This window comes from Momordica charantia (genome assembly GCF_013281855.1).
Source record: "Momordica charantia cultivar OHB3-1 chromosome 4 unlocalized genomic scaffold, Mcharantia_2.0 BLBB01000004.1, whole genome shotgun sequence".
Taxonomy (NCBI): Eukaryota; Viridiplantae; Streptophyta; class Magnoliopsida; order Cucurbitales; family Cucurbitaceae; genus Momordica; species Momordica charantia.
Window position 1 is genome coordinate 6,529,636 of NW_028275162.1, and position 23,733 is coordinate 6,553,368.

Genomic DNA, 23,733 nt, shown 5'->3' on the forward strand with positions numbered 1-23,733 from the left:
CAATGCAATTGAGTTTCCAAGCTTCAGTTGACCCTCTCAGTTTGCTCATTCATTTGAGGATAGTAGGCAGTACTCCACTTCAACTTAGTACCATGGAGATGAAATAATTCAATCCAAAAATGGCTCAAGAAAATCCTATCCTGATAAAAAATAATCGATCGTGAAACCTCATGTAGTCTAACTATTCTTGATGAATGATGCTGCCACTGTCTTAGTTGTAAATGGGTGGCTTAGAGGTATGAAATGGGCATACTTACTGAGTCGATCAACGATCACCAAGATCGTGTCCTGCCTTAGGGACCTAGGTAAGCCTTCCACGAAATCCATGGTAATATCTTCCTATATCTTGTCAGGCATTGGAAGTGGTTGTAACAACCCTGAGGGTGAGGTCGACAAAGTTTTGTTACATTAGCAAACACAGCACTCTCCCACATACTTCTTAGTTGCCGCCTTCATCCCTGGCCAATATAATTCTCCTGTCATCCGCTTATAGGTGCGTAAGAACCCCGAATGGCCTCCCATTATTGTGTTGTGGTGCAGGTGCAGAATGACTGGAATAAGGGAAGGATGCTTGGACAACACCATCCTATTTTTGTACTTGAGGACTCCCTACGGCACGTTATACTTAGGGACACTTTCCCCATCTTTTGCAAGATTCTCCAAGATGGTTGAATAGTGTGGGTCCTACTGCACCTTTTTTTTTTATCAAATCCACATCAAGGATAGCTGGAACTATCAATGTGGCCAAATGAGGAATCGGTGGCATGCAAGACAAGGCATTCGCGACCTTATTCTCCAATCTAGGGCGGTATTGGATCTCGAAGTCATACCCCCAACAACTTAGAAATCCACTTTTGGTACCCCGGCTGCACTATTCGTTGCTTTAATAGGTATTTAAGCACTTGTTGATCTGTTCTCACAATAAACTTTTGGCCTAACAAGTAAGGACGCCATCGTTGGATCGCCAGCACCACAACCATCAACTTTCTTTTGTACACAGACTTCGCTTGCCCTTGTGTCGACAATGCATGGTTGAAAGGCAATGGGGCATTGTTCCTGCATCAGTATTGCCCTCAATCCTGTCCCTGAAGCATCAGTGTCAATTCTGAACGGTAGGCTAAAATTGCGCAACGCCAGTACAGGTAAGGTCAGTGTCAATTGTGGCCATTGTATCATCGCCCTGATTTTCTCCTGGTCTGCCTTAACCCGTTCAGCAGAAATCCAATGTCCTAGGTACTCAATCTGTTCTCGAGTGAAATGATATTTCTTCAGGTTAGCACAAAGTGAGTTATCTCTCAACAAATTAAACACCACAGATAAGTGTTGTTAGAGCATGTAAACTAGGGCTATAGATGGGTATATCATAAAAAAAGACTAGAATGAACTTACGGAGGAATGGTCGGAAGATTTGATTCATAAATACTTAAAGGTCGACGAAACTTTTGTCAGCCCAAAGGGCATTACAAGGAATATGTAGTGGCCTTCGTGAGTCCTGAAAGTAGTCTTATGAACATCTTCTGGTGCCATTCAAATTTGATAGTACCCTGCTTTAAAATCTATCTTCGAAAAAGCCCGTGAGCCATGTAACTCATCTAGCAGCTCTTCGATCACCAGAATAGGAAATTTATCTGGCACAGTGGCATTATTTAGGGTTCAGTAGTCAACACAAAATCTCCAGCTCCCATCTTTTTTCTTCACCAAGGTCACAGGCCTCGAATAGGGACTCACACTTGGCCTAATGATACCACCCTCAATCACTTCAGTAACTAACCTTTCAATTTCTTCCTTCTGAGCATGTGCATACCGGTAGGGCCACACGTTTACTGGTGGTTCTCCCTCTTTGATCTGTATTTTGTGATCCATACTTTGACTGGGAGGTAACTACCCCGTGCTTTGGAAGATGTTCGCATATTCTTCAAGTAGCTCCTGAATGTATTGCGGTAAAAGACTCACCTCCTCTACCAACAATCGAGGTGTCATTGCTCTTAACTCAACCAAATATCCTTGGTCAATGTCTTGCCACCTTTTCAATAACTTTTTGAGTGAAACCTCCTGGCGTGTCAATTTGGGGTCCCCTCTTAATCGTGATCTCCTTTTCTCCCTTGATAAATGTCATGGATAGGTCTGGCTAGTCAACCTCCATTTTCCCCATCGTTTTTAGCTACTGCATTCCTAATATGACATCAAGATCCCCTAGTTCGATTGGCAAAAAGTCCTCCACCATAGTGATTCCAGTTAGCTCTTGCACAACTCCACAACGAATTCCCTTACCTTTCACTACATGATGACTCCATAGTTATACGTCTCAAACTGCTTGATCTGTAGGTCCTACACTAGTTCCTGGGAAATGAAGTTGTGGACTCCACAATCTAGCATGACCACCACCTCACGACCTTGGACAACACCCTTAACCTTTATGGTTCCAGGTGTAGTTAGTCCCACTATCTTATTCATGCAAAATTCTACGACCTTTCCCACCTCCTCTTCGATTTCAGTAGTTTCAGCCTCCGGAGTCTCTTCCTCCATAGAATTCAACTCTTCATCATGTACCACAAAAACACGCAACTCTTGATTCCGACACTTATTCCCCACCATATACTTTTCCTCACACTTGAAGTATAATCCTCGCTCTTTTCTTTTAGGATATTTGGCTTCTGTAAGCCTCTGGTACGACGTTTCTCTCTTTGTCGTTGATGGAGTTCCTACCGCCGCAGGGGTGACTGAAGTCTTACTTGCCAGCATCACCGTGCGTGTAGGTACTTTCTCAGTCGTCTTCATCATAGTCTTGTTTCCCGAAGGACTGGTCTGGCTGCCTAAGCCATCGTCCTCCTCTTCAGTTGTTATCGAATCCTCGATAAGCTGTGCTTTACGCATAATTTGTTATAAACTAGCCAACTCCAACACAAGGACGTTTGCTCGAAGCACTAAGTTCAATCCAATGAGGAAAGCACTCTCGAGAACTTCATCCAATAATTGTGGAAGTGGTGCAGACAATGCCTCAAAGGTTTGGCGATATTCCACCACGATTCCTTCTTATTGAATCGACAGTAGCCTAGCACATTGTCTCTTCTCCTTTGAGATTCGTAACCTTTCGAGAAGTCGTGTCTTCAGATTCTCCCAACTCGTAGACGGATCATGATTTTTTGACCATCGATACCAGGCCAATGCGAATTCATCGAAGCTGATCACAGCTACGAGAATCTTCTCTGAGTCAGTAAGTTTTTGAATCTTAAAGTAACGCTCCGCACGGAACAACCTCGAATCCATATTAGTTCCTAAAAAAACAAGCATTTCAAGCTTTTTGAGCTTATTACGATCCTATCCTTGGTTTATTACGTTGATCACATCTGCCATTCCCTACACTTGCTTTCCTTTTAAACACGATGGCTCCCCAACTTGCATCAGCAACGGTGAATCCACCACCGACGTCTTATGGCCTACTATCTCTGCCATGAACGCCTCAAGAGTGCGGTGTGTGATCTCACTCATCGCTCGATGTTCCTCTGTTTTCTTACATAGAGTAGCAATGACATCCTTCAACTCCACGACGTCCTTCTCCATAGCGTCACACCTCTTCTCCAACTCCTTATGCGTCATTCTTGATCGCTTCCCCAGGTCGAACTTGCTCTGATACCAAGTTGTAAGGTATTGATCTCACTCCTTGTATTCCGATTAGAATGAAGAAAATAGCCAGAAGGCGATTACAAGCTACCCCACCAATTCGAGAGGGTGGGTATCTCTCTTATCTTCCTTACTGCTTAAGGTACAAGCAAAAACAGACTGTCCCCTATTCTTTAGAACGTTCCCTATATCTACCGTGTCCCCCTTCCCATAACATTGGTGGGGACATTCTCTCTCTTGGCTGTTAGGCCTTTCGCTAGGCATTTCCCATATTACCCCCAGGTTATTTCCTATCTTACCCTTCCTAGCATATATCTTTGTAATTGGGAGCCTAACACGATGCTCTATCCGAGTTTTTTCATAGAAGGATTTGAACCTTCGTGATGTATATTCAATCCCATTATCAGTCTTGACCCCCTGAATCTTACAGTCAATTTGATTCTCGACCCATCTTGTAAACTTCATAAACACTTTAGCTACTTTAGACTTTTTTTTTTGTTAGTACAACACTTAAGACTTCTACTTCATGAAATATATCCAACATATTTTGATATAGTCATCAAGAAAGATAATGAAATACCTGCTATCATTTAGTGAGAGAGTTAGTTGAGGTCCACATAAGTTAGTGTGGAAGAGCAACAACTTCTTAGTTGCTTTCTAGACGATTTCTTGAATGATAGTCTTGTTTGCTTCTTTGTTATTCCTACTGCCATCTCATTCTTGTACAGATACTATAACTTCTTCTAATGAAAAATGCCCCAACCTCTTGTGCCAGTGTCATTCACTTGACACTTGAAAGCTATTTTATCCTTCTCGAGTGGACCCAATGAGAAGCTCAAGTGCTGCATCTTTATTTTGAACAACTTATTCCCACTAGAATTAGAAACGAGGTACTTTTCTTCTCCAAACACCACTTTAAATCCATTCTCTACTAGTTGACCAACACTTGACCAGTTTTGATCAATTTTAGGAACAAACAACACTGTAGTAATCAAATTGGTTCCAACACAGCTCTCCATTGACATGTGCCCTTCTCCTTCACTTCTGGATACTCACCATTCCCTATCTTCACCCTTGACTTAAATGACTTATCAAGGTACTTAAACAACTCCTTGTCACTTGTCATGTGATTGGTACACCTACTATAAACCAACCAACTATCACATTGAGTGACAGATGAGAAATAGGTAGCCATAAATAGTTGCTCTTCTTCTTTCTCGTACTGCTAAGAAGCACAAACACGGAAACGTAACACGGATATGACACGACACAGACACGGTGACACGTCAATTTCCAAAAAAGCAGGACACGACACGTTGGGGGACACGTTAATTTTTTATTATATATATATATCAACATACTATGAATATTTAATACTTTTTAAATAGATTTTTACTTTTAAACATCAACATAAATGCTAAATAAATATTATCTATAATCATTGTGTTAAAAAAATTAAATACTTAATTTTTAAAACAGGAAGATAGTAACAAAATTATTTAATAAAAAAAAATAAACTTATTAAAAGTTTCAATAAAAATTTACTTGAAAAATATTTGATAAAAAAAGTACAAAGAAAATTTTTGGAAATCTTAACGGTCTGGGATTAAAGAACAACTTTAAATACAAAGGAGAATAGAGGCCATCTGTAGGTCATAGAGAGATAGTGCCAGCTTTGTTTATTGGAAGACAAAATTTGCATATGTCACTCATGGGAGACATAATCCATGTAGCCATTACTTAGTCTTTTTCGGGAACTTCTTTTCTTTTTCATCTTACTTTTTTTCAAGAACTCATCTTCATCTTCTTCATTTTCTTCCATATTTCATTTCTTCCTTTTCTGTCACTTGTTCTTTTTTTTTTTTGAAATCTCATTTTCTGTCACTTCTTCCTCTCATTCTCATTCTTTTTCATTTTCTTCTTCATTTTTCAAACTTAGAAGGCTTAAGGCATCTCATTCTTTTTCATTTTCTTCTTCATCTTTCAAACTTACAAGGCTTAAGGCATCTCTTTTTTGTTTGACTTTTCTGGTGTCCATCCGTGTCTCTGCCGTGTATGAATAAAAAAAATTAAGAAAAAAACAGGACACCCTAATTAAAAATACATGTCAGAGGATCGTTCGAACGTGTCGATGTCTGACACGTGTCTGACATGTACACTTGACCATTTTTCACGTGTCTGTGCTTCCTAGTTGTACTGCAACATGTGTTTTTCTTTGCTGTTGAGTTTTTGCTTCCTTACGGAATCGCTCAATGTGCCTCAATAAGTGACATATTCTACACTTCACATATAGCCTTCTCCAGCATATGAAGTGTGGATGATTTTGCTTCCCATGGTGCTTGCATGCACTACCAACTTCCTTTGTAGCGGATTCTGAGCTATTGTTGCCACTTCCCTTCCTTCCTTTTCCAATTCCTCTCTTCCACCTTGTACTTGTAGCATTATGGCTTTCAATGTCCCCTTAATGCTTCTTTCTTGCCTCATCAACCTCATCAACCTCCTCTACTTCTTGCCTCATATCTCTGAGGTACTGAAACCATAATCTTTTGAACTAATCTATTGTTAGATAAATCAGTTCCTAATGCTCTTGCCTTGTTTGTAATCCCCATCAACTTATCTGAGTACTCTTTAATGGACTCAGAATCTTTCACCTACATTCTCTCGAATTCCCTCGTCAAGTTCAACACCTTCATACCCTTAATCCTCTCATCACCTTTATACTCACTTTTGAGGAACCCACGTATCTCATTTGTTGACTTCAAGGCCAAAATTATGTTGAATATGACGCGAGAGATAGCTGCATATAGGCAAGCTTGAGTCATTGCCTTCCTAGTGACCCGTTCTTTGTAAGTCTTGATTCAATGTATTGTTGAGTTATCAGGAAGTGAAGCAATATCATAGTCTTGCTCAATTGCTTTCCAATAATCACAATCCTCATATGTAGGCTTGCATTCTAATAACCCATGCTTGGTAGTTTTTACCATCAAAACACAGGTGGAGCCAGTGATGAAATATTGTTCGATCCTAACTCCATCTAACAAAACTCTCATATTTGTATCACCCGATTTCTCTTGAGGATATTTCGCTGATTCTCACTGACAGATCTCTTTAGAATTAGTGCTAGTATTTAGGACTCTGATAGCACTTAGTTCTTATTGTTGAGAGATATAAGGGATGAGGAAGTGTTAGTTTCATTTTATAACTGCTCCGTATAAATACAAGTTATAATACTAAAAATAGGCTCAACTATCTCCACAAAATTAGCAACTTAGAAGACTTGACTACAACTACTAAACATAACATCAACAACCTCCTAGAAAGTAGGACATGGACTAGATAAATTCAAAACTAACATTTTCACCCTCAGTTAACTAACACAACTATTCAAGAGTTGTATCAACTCTATATGTGTCATTACCATTATCATCTCTCTTTTCCATACTTTTATCATTTTTATTCTCTTTTAAGATATAGTCAATTCTTCTTTATATGTCCTTTCATTTCTAATTTATAAGAAACATTTTCAAATTAGGTAAAAATTTTGGAATCAACAAAATCAAATTTCCTATTTCTTAGCTTCTATTTCTAGTTTTTTCCAAAAGATGAAATAATAGCATTATTTCATCATTCTTGACTTATCAAATGAATACTAAATATAACATAAAAATTTTAAATTTTTTTGTTTAAAATTTTAAAGTATAAAAAACAAGAAAGGGTAAACATGTTTCTATTTTTTTTAATTAAAAAAAACAAGAAAAAAGAAATAATTGTCAAACACAATTTTGATTTCATTTGTTAAAAAAAAAAAAAAACGAAATGCAATAAATATAAACATAACCAAACAGGTCTTCATGTTAGAGTCGAAAAATGATTGCACAAGATTTTGAACGTGGCATCTACTAGCTTTAGTTCCATTTTTCTCATCTCTAACAACCTACATGAAAAATCTAATACAAATCAAAATTTGAAACAAAAATTAATGTAAACCTCAATGGTAACAAGAGAGGAAAACTACAAGGTTCATAATACAAACACTTCAAGAGACTTAGTGTCATAGGGTTAAATTCAAAACCCTAACTTCTCAAGAGCTTGCCATCATCAAGGAGCATTATATTGTGGTCTAAGCTTATTGATCCACCTTGATCCTTGAATTGAACTTCTTAAGGACTCCCTTGTCAACATCCTCTATGTTATGAGGTTGGAGCTAAACTCTTGGTTCTCTTCTTCAAGCTTGCCAATGCAATCTTCCTTAACATCTCTTTGCTTTCAAAATGTAACCATACCACAACTTCACCTCTCCGGAAGATATATAATCACACGAGGACTTCAAGGGGCAGTCTCATTGACAAGGACATGAGGTCTTGTGTTATTACTACCATAAGGTCTTGTGCTTGAACCTTCGGATGTGTTTGATACTAAAAACTCTTGATGTCTCTCAGGTCTAGGCTTTGGAGTTGGCACGAGTGCCCTAGGATAAAAAGCTAAACAACTATCGATTTTAATTTATAAAGAAACCACACGATGCTCACACTTTCCTCCTCTAGACTTCACATAACTTCGAAGAATGTTTCCATTGTCCCATAACAAATCATTCCTCTCTAAAAAAATTTGTTCAAACCACTTGACATATTCCTTGGACCATTCTTGAGACCAAACAAACTTTTATATTCCTAACATTCAACTTAGTAGGTATAAAAAAATTAAATAAGAAATTAATAAATATTTCTACTATACAATTTACTATATGAAATTTGAGAAACTTGGACTCTACCCAAACTAATTTTCATGCTAAATTGAGTTTTCATGGACACCTTCAATCCACGGCATCTATAGCTACTTTTCCAAAAAACTCCTCAACAATTATATCTAATCTACCCTTAATCTTAATTATGTGTCTATCCTAACAATATTTCTAACATAATCATCCATTTAACTTTGACACTAACACTACATGAGAAAACTTCTTCAATATCTATTACTATTTTGCCCAACTGCTCCACTACCTGGCAACCAGAAATCTGTAAGAAACTCCTCCATTTTTGTCAATCTTCTTGTAGAATACATGATTTTAACTTGGAAGAACCTCCCATTTATATTATGAGAAGAGTTCACCACTGGTACAATTGTCTTTGAATCCACTAAAAGAGTAAATGACTAAATAGGCCAATTTCTAATCTAAATTTCCTCTTCTAGACGAAATGATCAAGACCCAATACGAAGAATTCTCTTCAATGATCACCCTCTTCAAAAGGCCATGAGTATTCATTTCCTAGTTCCTTGAAGAAATAGGCCATAAGAAAGTCAAAGCAACACTTTTTAGTTTTATATTTATCTATGGTCTAAAAAATATTATTAAATTAAATGGTGCTAATGTGTAGTAAGTACATTATCAAAGAAAATTTAAACAAGATGGTCAATTTAAGAATATTGACCAAGATCTACTTTTTTTTTTTTTTATCCAGGAGTCGGCAGTCCTTTGGTCTTTATGTCCTATATTTGGGGTATGTGCACTATCCCCACATCCATACATACGCAGAGTTGCGTTCCATGTGGCTTAAACCCAAGACCTCGAGGATATTCCTTGAGGCTCCAAGCCACCCAGATCTCAGATAATAGATTTGAGAAATCTACTTTGACTTTTTAAAAAAATTTGCCTACTTTTTACATATTCTATGTATACAATTGCAAGGCTTCATAAGACTAAATGACCAAGAAAAAAAAAACAAACATACAAACAATGTTAACTTCTTCTTGTAAAAGTAAAACCTATTCAAATCCATCTATTTTTCAATTTGTAAGGTATCCCAATCTATGATCACTAATTCCTTTGATCAAGTGGTAGACAATTAATATCTTTTTGGTCTCTTCAATCATGACTAAATTCATTTTTCAAAAACAAAAGAAAAATGAAATTTTTGACTTGGGATGTGTGTTTGGTAGAATGATTCGAGAAAACTTTTTAAAACAAAAGGTAATATAAAGTAAAAGTATTATTTTGTTGTCTTCATTTCCTTCGATTTCCTTTATTCTCTAAAGTCAATTATTAAGATACTATCAATAATCAAGTATGAAGTAAAAATTGATCTAAATGTATCATATTTTATAGCGAAAGAACAGAAAGAAGGCCATAAAACACAAAAGAAAACCCACAAAAAATGCTTAGGTTATATGGACACAAAGAGAGGCATTAAGACATTTCATCTTCTCAAGACCCCATTATTCCCAAAAAAAAAAAAAAAAAAAATCATAAAATCCTCCTATTTCTCTTTATCCACAGAATGGTGAAAAGACCACTTTGCCCTTACAATCTTCCTCTCTCATAGAATGATGACTCCCTCCGTCATGGCGTAACGACACTCGAAACCTAAGGCCATAGGGACCATGAAAATCTGCAAGAACCCTAGAAGTTTGGTGACTTTCAGCTAAACGATAAATTAATTACATTAAAATAGACAAAAAAAAAAAAATTACTACACAAAGTGCCAAAGGAATCTTAAGACTCGTTTGGTAATGTTCCGGTTGTATATAAATTTTGTAAACAACCAAAACAATTTCTTCTTTCTTATTCTCATTTTTAAATTTATTCCACAACATAAAAAAAAAAGATTATTTTATCATGAGTTCATGAATGTTGGAGCCATGCAATTTACTTTTCTTTAAGAACGATACCAAAGGAACCTTAAAAGACCACATTCGGCAATTCATCCATATTCATTAGTCAAGTTTGATGGAGTTTAATAGCCAATATCCTCAGAGATGATTCCTTAAACTACTCATTTCTCTAAATTAGATTACTTCCGATGCAAGCAAAGAATTTCAACTTTAGCATTAGGGTAACTTCCGAAATGGGTAAGCAAATGTTTTCACAGCGAGGTAACAAAATCCTAATCACCAAATTTCGATTCAAGAAAGCTGTAAACATAATTCTCACCTACAAATTCAACAATCGTGCCTCCGGAGCTATTCATGGCTTTCTCGTCTTCTAGGGTTTCTCCTCCATCGTGAATTTTGCCTGTGTTCTGTATTTTTAGAGGATCTGTTCCAAGAGTCTTTTGGTTTTTCACAACGTTTTATAATATATTTTAAATCATTTAGAAATTTATTGTGATTTAAAGTCCTATTTTTTTATTACTATAATTTGAATTTTGAATTTTGCATGATTCCAGGATTAGTTAGCTTTTTTTTTTTTTTTTTCCTGTGAGTTCGAATTCATTGGTTTAACTGTCCACTCACAAATTGTGATGAAAAGGTTGTATTAGCAAAATCATTATTTTCTTTTTATTTCTCATGGACATAAAATAATAATAATAAAATGGATCACATAAGTTTTAAATCTTTTTCATTCCAAATAAAAATAAATATTTAAAATAATTTATAGTTTTTCGTGAATTTAAAATAATTTCTAAGTATAATTTGGATAATGGATTACAATCTCAAGTGGTAAAAATTAATTGGTGTAAAAAACTATCCATAATATAATCTCCTCGCTTGAATTACATATTTCATAAATTAAAAAAAAAAAGCAAATAGATTCTAATTAAAGAAAATATATTGTTTATTTGGAGGAAACACAAGCGACTCCTTCATTATATAAGTAAAAGACTAATATCCCTCGTTGGAGAAACACTCCGCCTGGTACAATGCGCAAAACAAACCTAACGGTCTTAGTTTTCCCCTTCCATATTTATTTAGCGAAAAACTATATTCAACCACACAATATGAGAATATAAGAAAAAAAACATAGAAACGACATAAGAATTTATATTGGTTCACATTACCATGGGTTAAGTGTCTTCCACTACACGTTGGTTATAATGGGATTGGTACGATGGGCATACAAATCTCTCAACAATAATCACTCTCTAAGGCATCGACAAAAGTCACCTAACTTCTAGGTACTACACCAATAGGAACCTATGAATACAAGAATGAAAAACCTCATCAATACTTGAGAACTGGTTGTTGACGTCGCACTACAGTCTAGGATCTCGAACTCTGCACTGCTCTGCCAATACACTGCCTCACGGTCCTCTAAATCGTGCAGCAACACTTTAATTTTACAGCTACCCCTTTATTGATTTTGTGCCACTTAATTGAAACCTAAATGAAAGGAACAATTTATTACACCGCCGTACAGTTGAGACGTTGGTCGTAGCGTCTCAACGCTTAGAACATAATAGTGCCACCAAATTAATCTGCGTGCCTCATTTTCCTTGATTTGGAACAATGTTAACACACTCCTCACAACGTCTCAATGTTGTGCCCTCAGGCCCTCTTCCTTTGCAACAATTCTTCATTCCTTTTCACTTTTTTTCCCATGTTTTGGCTCCACCATTCCAAAAATCTCCCGCTTGGAGACAAAACACCTATTTCGCCTCCCACTGCAACATTAGTGTCTCTCATAACTTAGTTTTAATTGCACCAACCACTTCTAACCGATCAACATATTCTTGGCACCAACCAAGGTTTTCACTGCACCAATAGCTTCTCACATCATCTTGGCAACAACCAAGGTTCCATCTGCAATTGCCTCGAGACTAAGTAATCCTACGTGGTCTTATCTCCTAGACATAAGAGACACAACCACATGCTCCCATTCGAACTAAGCAGTCGGCGATGCTTCCTTCTTTGATCTCACCCAACAACTCCCGAAGGAAAGTTTCGTCACTAATGACTTGGCCAACCCACTCAAGTTTGTTGCCAAGCTAGAGACTTCACTTTTGACATCAGCACTAACTGTATTCATTTTCCTCAATGCACTCTTTCACTTATACAACTTCATCAACTCGCCAAACCGTAGACAATTGGGGCTTTAACCTGAAAGTCTACTGAACAAATCATCGCGTTATTTTTTTTCTTTTCTCAACCTCCCAGATGTTGAACTTAAACTGATGGCAGATTCTCCTCATTTGTCCTGATTGTCAATATTACTGAGTCTATCATGTCTCTCCCTAAACCATCTGCAGCTCCGTGCATAATCTATCTCTTTGATTCTTTGGCAACACCAAACCTCGACACATACATTGAAGCTTCTCTATAGCCCACAACCACTACCCGGATCCCCTCATGAGTTTCTACATGTTTTCTACAAACTCACTTTTGTAACTTTCGTCATCCAGCTTTCCTACAGATATCAAAAATTTCATTCGGAAACTGAGTTTGTACCTGACATCATGTAGAACTAGCTCAGCCACATTGTTGGTCCTCGGACGAACATCTATAATTCGTCTGATGTTGGAAAGTCTACAATTTCTCATCCTCATCGTGTCATGTTTGCCAGCAGTGAAAGACGTGAACCACCTTTTGTTTAAAGATACATGTATTGAGGCTGCACTGTCCACTACCCACTCTGATGACTAGTATACAGGTGTTGTGTTACTCTAAATGTAAGCTAACACTTTTGCTGACACGTAATTTAAAGTGTCTTCCTTTTCTTGATCCTCCTTCAGCTTCTTAAAGTGTCTCTTGAAGTGGCCCTTCTTATGGTAGTAAAAAAATTCAAAATCGATGCTCCCTTTCTTCCAACTACGCCTCTGCTGTTTACCATAATCCATCTTTCTTTTGCCTTTGATCTGAACTGCCAAGGCTGAATCCATAGAGTTCTCCATACAAGAAGTGGATGCGGAATTCTTTCAACTTCCTTTCTTGCGAATCTCCTCAGCATTGTAGCATCACATATTTTTTAGAACTTTAAACTTCCATGCTCCTACAAATTCAACACAGTCGTCTTCATTATTTTCCAGCTCTCTGGCAATGAAGACAACAACTTTATAGTATTCACTTCCTCTAAAAAGGTGACCATCGACTCCAACTGATTCATTAGTTTAGTGACTTTGTTTATATGAGAGTTCACCAACGTGTCTTCCCCCCAGTGTTTTCGAGGCGCAAGGCGCACTGCAAGGCGACGAGTCCTTTGATCGCCTTGAGACGAGAGGCGATACAAAGGCGACGCCCGATTGAAGTGAGGCGCACCTTGATAAATAAATAAAAATTATATATATAGTGCATAAATTACCTTAAAAAAATCAATACCAAAATAGAAATGTCAACAAGATGAATAAAACAACCAAATTCTATAAGTTTAGTTCCAAATAAAGACAAGCAACATTAAAAAATTGTAGAGTCTGAAATAGAACAAAAAGTAAAAATAAGTAATCAAAGCTCATCATCCTCATTAGCGTTAGATTCTTTTTTTTTACTTCTTTCAAAGAAAGAGGAATGAATCTAAATCTAAATTCTCTTCATCTTGGACGTCCTCACAATCTTCCTTTTCCAATGCTTCTTCTTCTTCTTCGGTGTCATCATCATCATCACTAACCACAACTTGCACTGATTTTCGAACTCTTGAAGTTGTAGGAGCGGGAGTAGCAGGTGACTTTCCTTTAGATCTTGCATATGTTCTAATTTGCCTTATGGGTTCTCTAACACCACTGGCCTCGGCTACATCTCCCCATGTGAGGTCGTCATCATCAAAGACCAACTCATTTTCTTCTTGACCATCTTCTTCTTTGAGTGTTCCGATCAACCATTCATTACTTTCATCAATATGATCCAAAGTAATTGGATCAAGTTGGTCTTGTAGAGTGTAGCGCTCTTTAAGTGCTTGGTTATATTTTATATAAACCAAGTCATTAAGACGCTTTTGCTCTAACCTATTCCTCTTCTTGGAATGAATGTACAAAATTATTAACAATGTAGAGTCAAAAGTGGATTTTCAATCTTCAACTAACAAGGGAAAAACCAAATTATTCTCACTTACGTGTTCAAAAACACTCCAATTGTGCTCACAGCCAAAAGCGCTGCACGTTAGACTAAGGACTCTCACGGCTAACTTTCGTAAAATCGGAGCATTAACACTATAAAGAGACCACCATGCAGCTGTGCACATATTAAACAAATGATTTAGAATTTTAGTAGTTCAAACTTAAATATGCCTATTCAAAATTTAAAACTAAAAGTAATAAATAATGTCATTACCTGGTGTTTTAACACCCCTCGTCCTTATTGCTACATTACTCGAAAACATGCCTTTTGCTTCATTGTACAATTCTAATTCGATTGAACATTGAACTTGATCATCGATAGATGGTATTAATCGTTCTATAACTTTGATCAGACCATCCATGACCTCAGGATCTTGCATTATTCTCTCTTTGTTGTCATAAAAAAGAGATGGATTCAAATAATATCCGGATGCATGTAAAGGCCGATGAAGTTGTCAATCCCACCTTTTATCAACAGTCTCCCAAATCGGTCTATACTTCGCCTCATTTCCATTAAAACCACTCTTAATAGCCTCCTTTGCCCTATCCCTAGCTTCGTAAATATAACCCATAGCCGGTTTATCACCATCTACTAGCCTCAACACACGAACTAAAGGGCCCGATTCTTTCAAAGTATACACAACTGAATTCCAAAAAGATGGCATCATAACGGTTTCAGTTGCTCTCTTCCCCTTTGGATCCTTCGCCCATATAGAGGTGGTCCATTTCTCAGAAATAAACATCTTCCTCAAATTGGCTTTATTTCTGTGAATACTGGCTAGGGTTAAAAATGAAGTTGCGAAGCGAGTCACTGCTGGTCTTACCAATTCATGTTGGTTAGTAAATTCTCTCATCATGTTTAGCACGTACAAGTGGTTGTAAATAAAACCACTAAGTGCCACAGCCTTCCGAAGACACCTTTTCACCTGCTCAATCTTTCCAATATCCTCCAAAATTAAATCTAGACAATGAGCAGCGCATGGTGTCCAATATAGATGAGGTCGCTTGACTTCTAAAAGTTTTCCAGTTAGGACATAGTTTGAGGCATTATCCGTCACAACTTGGACAACGTTTTCTTCTCCAATCTTCTCCACCATTCCATCTAAGAGTTGAACAATCTTTTCTCCAGTTTTGATGCATGAAGATGCATCGATGATTCCATAAACAACGTTCCAACAGATGAAGGAACTAAAAAGTTGATTAGTGTCCTATCCCTCCTATCAGTCCACCCATCTGACATCAACGAAGAACCATTTCTCTTCCATTCTACCTCATGATCGCCCATAAGATTTTTTGTGTACTGTACTTCTTTTTTCAAGTACGTTACTCAAGCTTCATGATAAGAAGGAGGTATCAAACCAGGGCCAAATTGCCCCACAGCTTCTAGCATCACTTCAAAACTTCTCAAGCGAATAGTATTTAGAGGAATACCTGTTTGATATATCCAACGCATGTGAATTGCACTGTAGCATCTCTCCCCTCTTTATCATATTTTTCAGTAATAGTTGAATGCTTCAACCTCTTCGATCGATTTCTATCATCAACAACTTTTCTAGGATGTTGATAAACAAATTTATCTATTGGCCCATTTTGTCGCGGTGGTTTTAACACTGATGGACTACAAGAGTTACTACTTCCACTTCCACTTCCTCTCCCTCTCCCACCCATACTACTCACATTATCACCTATGTTTATTCTTGTTCGCTTGTTCATTGGGGTTGATGTTGATCCAGATCCACTACCACTACAACCAACTACTTCCATTTCATCTTCATCATCTTCTTCAATCAAAGTTAAATCTTCATACGTCGGGAGGGCATTACTCTCTTCCCTTCTTGCTTTTGTTCTTGTTTGATACTCCTTCAATTCTTCTCACATTAGTTGGGCATTTCAAACATGCCTTTACATTTCTATTTCCCCCAACCAAATGGTTTGTTGCTGGGCAAACTCCACCTTTGGTAATTTTTCCACAAAACACGCATTTGCACGTGTTTGTATCTTTTGGATCATCCAATATGATGTATTGCCAACCGGGATGCTTGCTTTTGTTTCCATCTTCTTCCATCCTAATATAATTCAAATTTGGAAGATAAAAAAAAATGTAAAGGAAAGACTAAAGAGCCACTGTGAAGTGTGACGAAAGCCAAAGATTTAGAAAACTTTTGTGTGAAATAAAAGAGAGGAAACCAAAAGGAGTAAATGAGATATAAGAAATTAAAAAAAAAAAAAAACCTACGAAAGTCGGACTATCGCCTATCGGAGTGAGCGGCGATGGCGGCGGGGGCAGACGGCGACGGCGATGGTTGGAGACGGGGATGCGGGCGACGGCCGGCGAAGACGACTGTGGTGAAGGCTGAGCTGAAGATGAATGTCGAGCAGGAGGCCGAATGGGTTTTCGTTGTCGAGAGGAAGGGTTTTTAAAAATAAAAAGCTTTAAAAATTTAAAAAAAAGAAGAAGAAAAAGACGATCGCCTCCTTCAAGGAGGCGATCGCCTTGCCTCAGGCGACAAGCGCGCCAAGGCGCCCAAAGGCGAGCGCCCGATTGAAGGTGCTCGCCTGGGCACCTTGCGAGGCACACCTGGGTGAAAACGCCTCGCCTCTCGCCTGAGGCGAGCGCCTGGGTGCGCCTCGAAAACACTGCTTCCCCCATATGAATGTTGAAGTATCTTGTGATGAGATATACCTTACTGTTGGCAGAAAGTTTTTCATATCTGTCCGTCAGTGCCTTCATTAGTCCTATCGCCATCCTCATTTGCCATGAGACATTCCACGTTCAGCGACAAATACAACTTGATGATTGCTACAGCCCGTTCATCCATCTCCATCTCCAACCAACCCTTATCTGCTATACTGTCTGGTTGTTCTTTTAAAGTTTTGTGCATCTTCTTATATGTAAGAAGATCCTTCACCTGCATCTTCCAAAACCCAAAATTCTCTCCGTAAAATCTGAAAATCCCTTCAAAGTTGGACGTTCCACTAAATCTCATGATGCTAAACCTAACAACTCTAATATCACTTGTTGGGAAAAAGCACTTCGCCTGCTACTATACACAAAAAAAAGCTAACAATCCTCGTTTTGCCATTTCATAGTTATTCAACGAAAAACTATATCCAACCACACAATATGAAAATATAGGGAAAAAAAGGCACTACAACTCGGTAATCCTATTATACTAGTTCACCCAACGACGGGTTATGTCCAATCTTCCGCTACACATGGGTTTTACTATAATTGGGTTGGTACAATGGGCATACAAATCTCTCAACAATAATCACTCTCTAGGGCCTCAACAAAAGCATAGGAACTTAGGAATACAAAAATCAAAAACCTCACCAATACTTGAGAATTGGTTGCCATTATTGCACTACAACTCGGTATATCGAAATCTATACTACTCTACCAATACACAGTCTCACAGCCATCAACGCTTTAATTTTTTTGGCTACCCCTTTATTGATTTTGTGTCAATTAATTGAAACCTATTATGAAAGGAACAATTTATAACACTACCGTAGCGTTGAGACGCTAGCCTTAGGTCTCAATGTCACGAACATAACAGAGCGCCACCAAATTAATCCGCACGCCCCTCCTTTTCCTTGATTTGGGGCAATATTGAGACGTTGCGTCTCAATGTTGTACCCTCGGGTCCTCTAGCTCTGCAGCAATTCTTCATTCCTTTTTACTTCTCCTATATTTTGTCTTCACCAATCCCAACAATACCCTTTAAGATAAACCCAAATCATAATTCGAAATAAAAACTCATTCAAATATGAAATCGAACTAATTCAAATAACCTAATGTAAACTTAAGCTAAATTCAAATAAGGTAATATAATGATATAATATGTTGATGCATTAATTTGGATAACCCAAACTTGCACAAATCTAGAAAAGAGATGATCTGCAAAACAAGGTAAAATTACAAACTGGTGGTGCTAGCCACACACACTCCTAAGATTTTGTAGCTTACCTTGATGAAGAGTCTTTTCCCTTCTCTTTTGAATTGCTTAGATGAGAGGAATTCAAATTCTTAAGGGCAATTCGAATTCCTTAGATAAGGACAATTTGAATTCATTAGATAAAGGGAATTCAAATGGGAGAAACTAAAACTTTTTCCTACCAATATTTGTGGCCCCCACCCTCAAATAGGATTTCATGGGTTTGATTCAAACACAAGGCTTCTACTTTGGGAGTATAACTCATTAGCTTAATTAATAGACTGCAATTAAGTCTATTTGATTTTCTTAATCGATTGGGTTCTTTCTCCTGCTTCGATTAACCCATTTAGGTTCTTAACTGGCTTGAACCAATTAAGTCATTTTCAACTTTCTTAATTGATGTAAACTCGCTACAATTAAGTTCGTTGGGTCTTTTAATTGGCTCGACCCATTTGCCAGCTTCGATTAAACCCTTTAGGTCTTTTAATCAACTTGGACAAATTATTAAGTCATTTTGAGGATCCTTAACTTGTTTAAACTAGTTACAATTAAGTCCATTAGGTGTTTTTAACGAGCTCGGATCTTTCGCTTACTTTGGTTAAACCCATTAGGTTCATCAATCAGTTAGTAGGCTACAATTAAGTCTTTTATGATCTCGTTAATCAGCTTGACTTTTTTACCTACTACAATTATGATATCTTCCGATTATTTTAATAAGCTCAGTGGACTACAATTAAGTCTGTTGTGCTCATTAATCAGCTAGACTCTTTCACTTGTTACAATCGTGATACCTTTGGCATTCCTTAATCGACTTGGTGGGCTACAATTAAGTCTGATAGGCTCGTTAATCTTCTCGACTTTTCGGCCTACTACAATTATGATACCCTTAGAATTCCTTAATTGACTCGGCTGGCTACAAGTAAGTCTACTGGGTTCATTAACCTTCTTCGATTAAAACCCATTTAGGTTCCTTAATCGGATCAACTCATATACCTGCAACAGTTAAGTCCTTTCTTAGGTTCCTTGATATACTTGATCTTTATATATCAGTTCCACTTAATTACTTACCCCCAGTTTAGGATTGTTTTAAGGTATTAAAAAGTTAGTCAAGTATAAATAAACAAAAATATCTTTTATTAAAACTCAAAGAGAACAAATTACATCTACCTAACAAAAACAATAAATTTAAGGCTTGTATTAAAATTAATTCCTACTTAGATTATTTGAGGCCCTGTTCGACCTCTTTCTTTTGCAGGTTGTCGTGGTCTTGCCTTGAGTAGAGTAGTTTACATGCACTCGTATACTTTTGTGCTTGGCTTAATGCTTTCGCAAAGGTGGTCGGAGTATTTTTCCCTAACGACAACAAAAATCTTTCATCTCTTAAGCTAGACATGAATACGATAAGTGAAATCCCATCAGTAAGTCCGTCGACCTAAAGCTTTTAATTGTTGAATTTGGCGATGTAGTCTTTGAGGCTTTCAATACATATTTGTTTGATGGTGGAAAAATGTGTTGAAGGTTGTTGTCAGTCTCGCCCTCCAAAAAATTGAATTATGAAGGCTCGAGACAACTATTTTAAAATAAGAGATTGATTTTGTGCCGCCTTAGTAGTGCGTAAATAGAACATGTAGCCTAAGCAAAAGTCGATATTCAACCAACCTATGATCCACTTATTGTTTCAACTTACTATCAATCAACTGTATCTTAGGTTCTTATTTCCCTTTTCAGCTTTTGATACCACATCCGAGCTAGCCCTATCAAAGTAAAAGGAAATGAACCCTACCTTTGATGGCACCGCACGCTCTCTAGACGTCCATCCATTCCCGATATGCATCTAGATGGTCTGTCAGATCAGTCGAACTATTATATTATTTGATTATTGTCAGTAATTTGATATTTGGGGGTATTTCTAATCCTTAAATAACACATTATAAATCACTGGAAAGGTAAAATTATACATACTTAATATGCTCTAAGAAGGATAAATTGAAAAACGATGAAATTACATTTATCAAAGGTTGCAGTGGAGAATGTAGCATTAATAACTTCTTTCCACAAGGCTGGGACACACATCATAGTATCTCGAAATCGCGAGGAGGGTTCTACTTCTCACATTACTTCTTCCAATACTCAGCTTATGCTTGAAAAGAGTAATTATTTAGGTACGTGAACTTCTAATTTAGATGTATTAAAACCCTTACATCAATTCAACTTCAACCCTAAGGTCGAAAATGATTGCCTTAAGATCAAAGTTGTGGCAACAAAAAAAAAAAAAAACTTAACTCGAGAGTCGAATACTCGTTAAAATAAAATTATCAACGTTACATGAATTACAAAAGGGTTTATGAAACTCGCCATATCATCAAGTGTAACTAGGTTTCATATCCAAATAAAGCTACTAGTATAGATCACTACTAAAATGAAATAAGACAATGATAAGGCCCATGTTAAGGACAATGGTACCCCAATACCCCGATTATCTCCACAATGGTATGATATTGTCCGCTTTGGGCATAACACCTTACAGTTTTGTTTTTTATTCCACCTCAAATGCCTCGTACCAATGAAGATGTCCTCTTTTATATACCATGGATCACCTCTTCCCTTGCCAATGTGGGACTTTGTTTGCACTCCTTACAAACCCAACAATCCTCCCCTCGAACAAAGTACCACCGAGCCTCCCATCAAGTAATCACTCATCTGTCTAATCTCGGACAGGAACGAGAGCTTTGCTCTTATCGAAGGCTCTAGGGCACAACACAACTTGATAGAGCACAACTACAGATTACACCATGACTACATCTTCTGAGACTCACCACTTCTTTGTTCGACACTTGAGGATTCACCGACACAGCTAAATTTTAGACCATGGCTTTGATACCGCTTGTTAAGGAAAACGGTACTCCAAGTACTCAGAGTATCTCCACAATTATGATATTGTCCGCCTTGGACACAGCCTTCATGGTTTTGCTTTGGTTTCACCTAAAAGGTCTCGTACGAATGAAGATAATTGTCCTCTCTTATATACCATGGACCATACCCTTCTCTAACTAATGTGGAACTTTGTTTGCACTCTTTACAAACCCAACAGCCCAACAATGACCAAAACTATATAAGACATAAGGCCCTGATCGAATAATATAAGGACAAGACGTAAATGAGCCTACTAAATACATCAAACTAGGGGTAAAATATTAATTCAACGTTTCTATCAAGATCATGTCACTAAATGTCCTCCAAGATGTAATTGAAAAGCTAGGAGTGTTGCAAAACGGCTTGATCATATCTTGATTAGTTGTTAGGGGTTGGACACTTAGCTCGACCATAATGTTATATATCTTATAAATGATTAAATTATCCAATATGGTGTAAATTAAGTTTTTGGGTTCATTGGCGATTTAATTATGTCCAATTAAATCCCATTCGCCACATCATCAAGTCTATCCTATATCAGAGCCCAACAAGCTCAGGGGGCATATTAAAGATCCCATGTTGAAAAGATAATGAACCTAACAAAGGTTTATAATATACATTTTCTACTTTCATTGCCAATTAGTTTTGAGATGTAATCTCATGAATTTAAATATGGTATTACAACCCAACAAGCTCAAACGAACATCTAGTTAAAAAATGAGATCTAGGCCAAGATTAGTGAGCCCAACGAATTGGTTTTGAGATAGAATCTCATGAATCTTGATACATAATCATTTTTGTATGGAACACTTTTCATTATCAAGGAGAGAGTAAACACAAGCCTGTTTGGTAACGCTCCCGTTTCATATTTCTCGTTTTCAATTCTCTTAAGAAATCTAAACATTTTGCAACTACTATGTTTTTTGTCTCTCCCTTTTTTTGAACATTCTCAAAATTGTATACAAGTTTTCGAAACAACCAAAACAAGTTTATTCTTTCTTGTTATCATTTTCAATTTGTTATAAAACATAGATAAAAGATTGTTTTATCATACTTGAATTCATGAATGTTGAGACCATGTAATTCATTTTTCTTTATTAAAAATGAAGAAATAGAAACAAGAAACTGGAACGTTACCAAACAACCCATGATGTTCCATACTCAAAGAAATTTTTTTATTGAGTTTTGCTCATGTGTTCTCATCGGCCTCAAGTGTTCACAATCTTACTATGAAATTTAACACTTAGGTAAGCTTCATGGTGTAGGTCAACTTCAACATCTCAATTTACTTTTTTAGTAAAGTTTATTTCGGAACCATTTATCTATATTCGTTAACTTAAATTAAAAAGAAGTTATAAATAAGATTTCTTTGGTCAGCAACAACTTCAAATGGATAATTCACCATTCAGAATTAGAATTAATCCTAAATCCTTATGTTTGTACAAACTCTTAGATCACAAATATTAAAATCCTAAGTGATCAAATTTGATCTCGTTCCTTAATCCTTACGTTTATGCAAACCTTTTTAGATCATCAGAAATCTAGAAACTTTCAAGATTCCAAAGAAAAGGTAACACAAAGATTGTAAATATAAAAGAAGTTCTTTCGACCTTCGTAGCCTTCAATACGCAATTTTCATTGACATCGACATATTATCTTAGAAATGCTCCACGTGCTAGCCCTAGCCAACCAAAAAAACCCTAAAGTTAACCTTAAAATACAATTGAAAGGGATGTAAACTATACAAAATAATCAAAGACACTGATCTATAACCTATGAAGTAATTGAAAAAGTAAGGACAAAGCTTAAAACTGAAAATACATTAAAGTTCAAAAGTGCAACCATGGCCTATGTTTCACTTTTTTAAACTCAGTAATCGATCAAGTTTTAAAGACGTTGAGCTTGAAGTAGCTTCGAAAGCTTAGTTATACTAAATGAAGCTAACTTGTCTTCGATAAAGTTTGAGATGCACTTAAGTTCAACATGAGAGGCACTTGATATCAATTTGATTCTCTTTGATAAGCACAGTCTAAAGTTACTTATATAGTTTTAATTAAAATTAAAATCTTTAAAATTCTAAAATTAAATTGGACAAAAACATTCATATTCAAGCCCTTCAAAGTTATTTCATAGCATATATATAACTCTTTACCAGAATAGTTAAAAGACATTAGTAACTTTTTCTAGTAGAAGGTTGGAATCTCGACTCCCATGTTATTTCTCAAAATTGACTAAGATTATTCCAATTTAAAACAGTTCATTATTATGGTATATAATTCTTAATAGTTCACATATCATATGGATTTATTTTCTAGGGACAAATAATTAAATAAAGTGTTGGTTATAACTGAGGTGAACAATTGAATCCCAAAAGTCAATCAAATTGATCAAAATCGACCAAACCAATGTCGATCTGTTTTCCATCGTTGAATGCTCGATGCTGAAGACGATGCGGTTTGAGAGAGAGAGTGAATAGGGTCATCTTTTTACAAATGTTA

At 36.8% G+C, this 23,733-nt stretch overlaps 1 protein-coding gene, 1 long non-coding RNA gene and 1 pseudogene across 10 annotated transcripts in view; 1 reads left to right on the forward strand and 2 right to left on the reverse strand.

Moving 5' to 3' along the window:
- The window catches only part of LOC148211695 (uncharacterized), a 29,368-nt gene extending 18,608 nt beyond the window's left edge, over window positions 1–10,760 (reverse strand). Inside the window, exon 1 of the long non-coding RNA XR_015790357.1 lies at window positions 10,553–10,760. This is a non-coding gene — a long non-coding RNA (uncharacterized LOC148211695). The remainder of the gene's footprint in view (window positions 1–10,552) is intronic.
- Window positions 1–23,733, forward strand: part of LOC111012209 (MADS-box protein AGL24) — a 60,364-nt gene that overhangs the window by 17,800 nt on the left and 18,831 nt on the right. The gene's annotated exons all lie outside the window — the stretch shown is intronic.
- LOC148211696 (uncharacterized) lies at window positions 15,114–18,032 on the reverse strand (annotated as a pseudogene).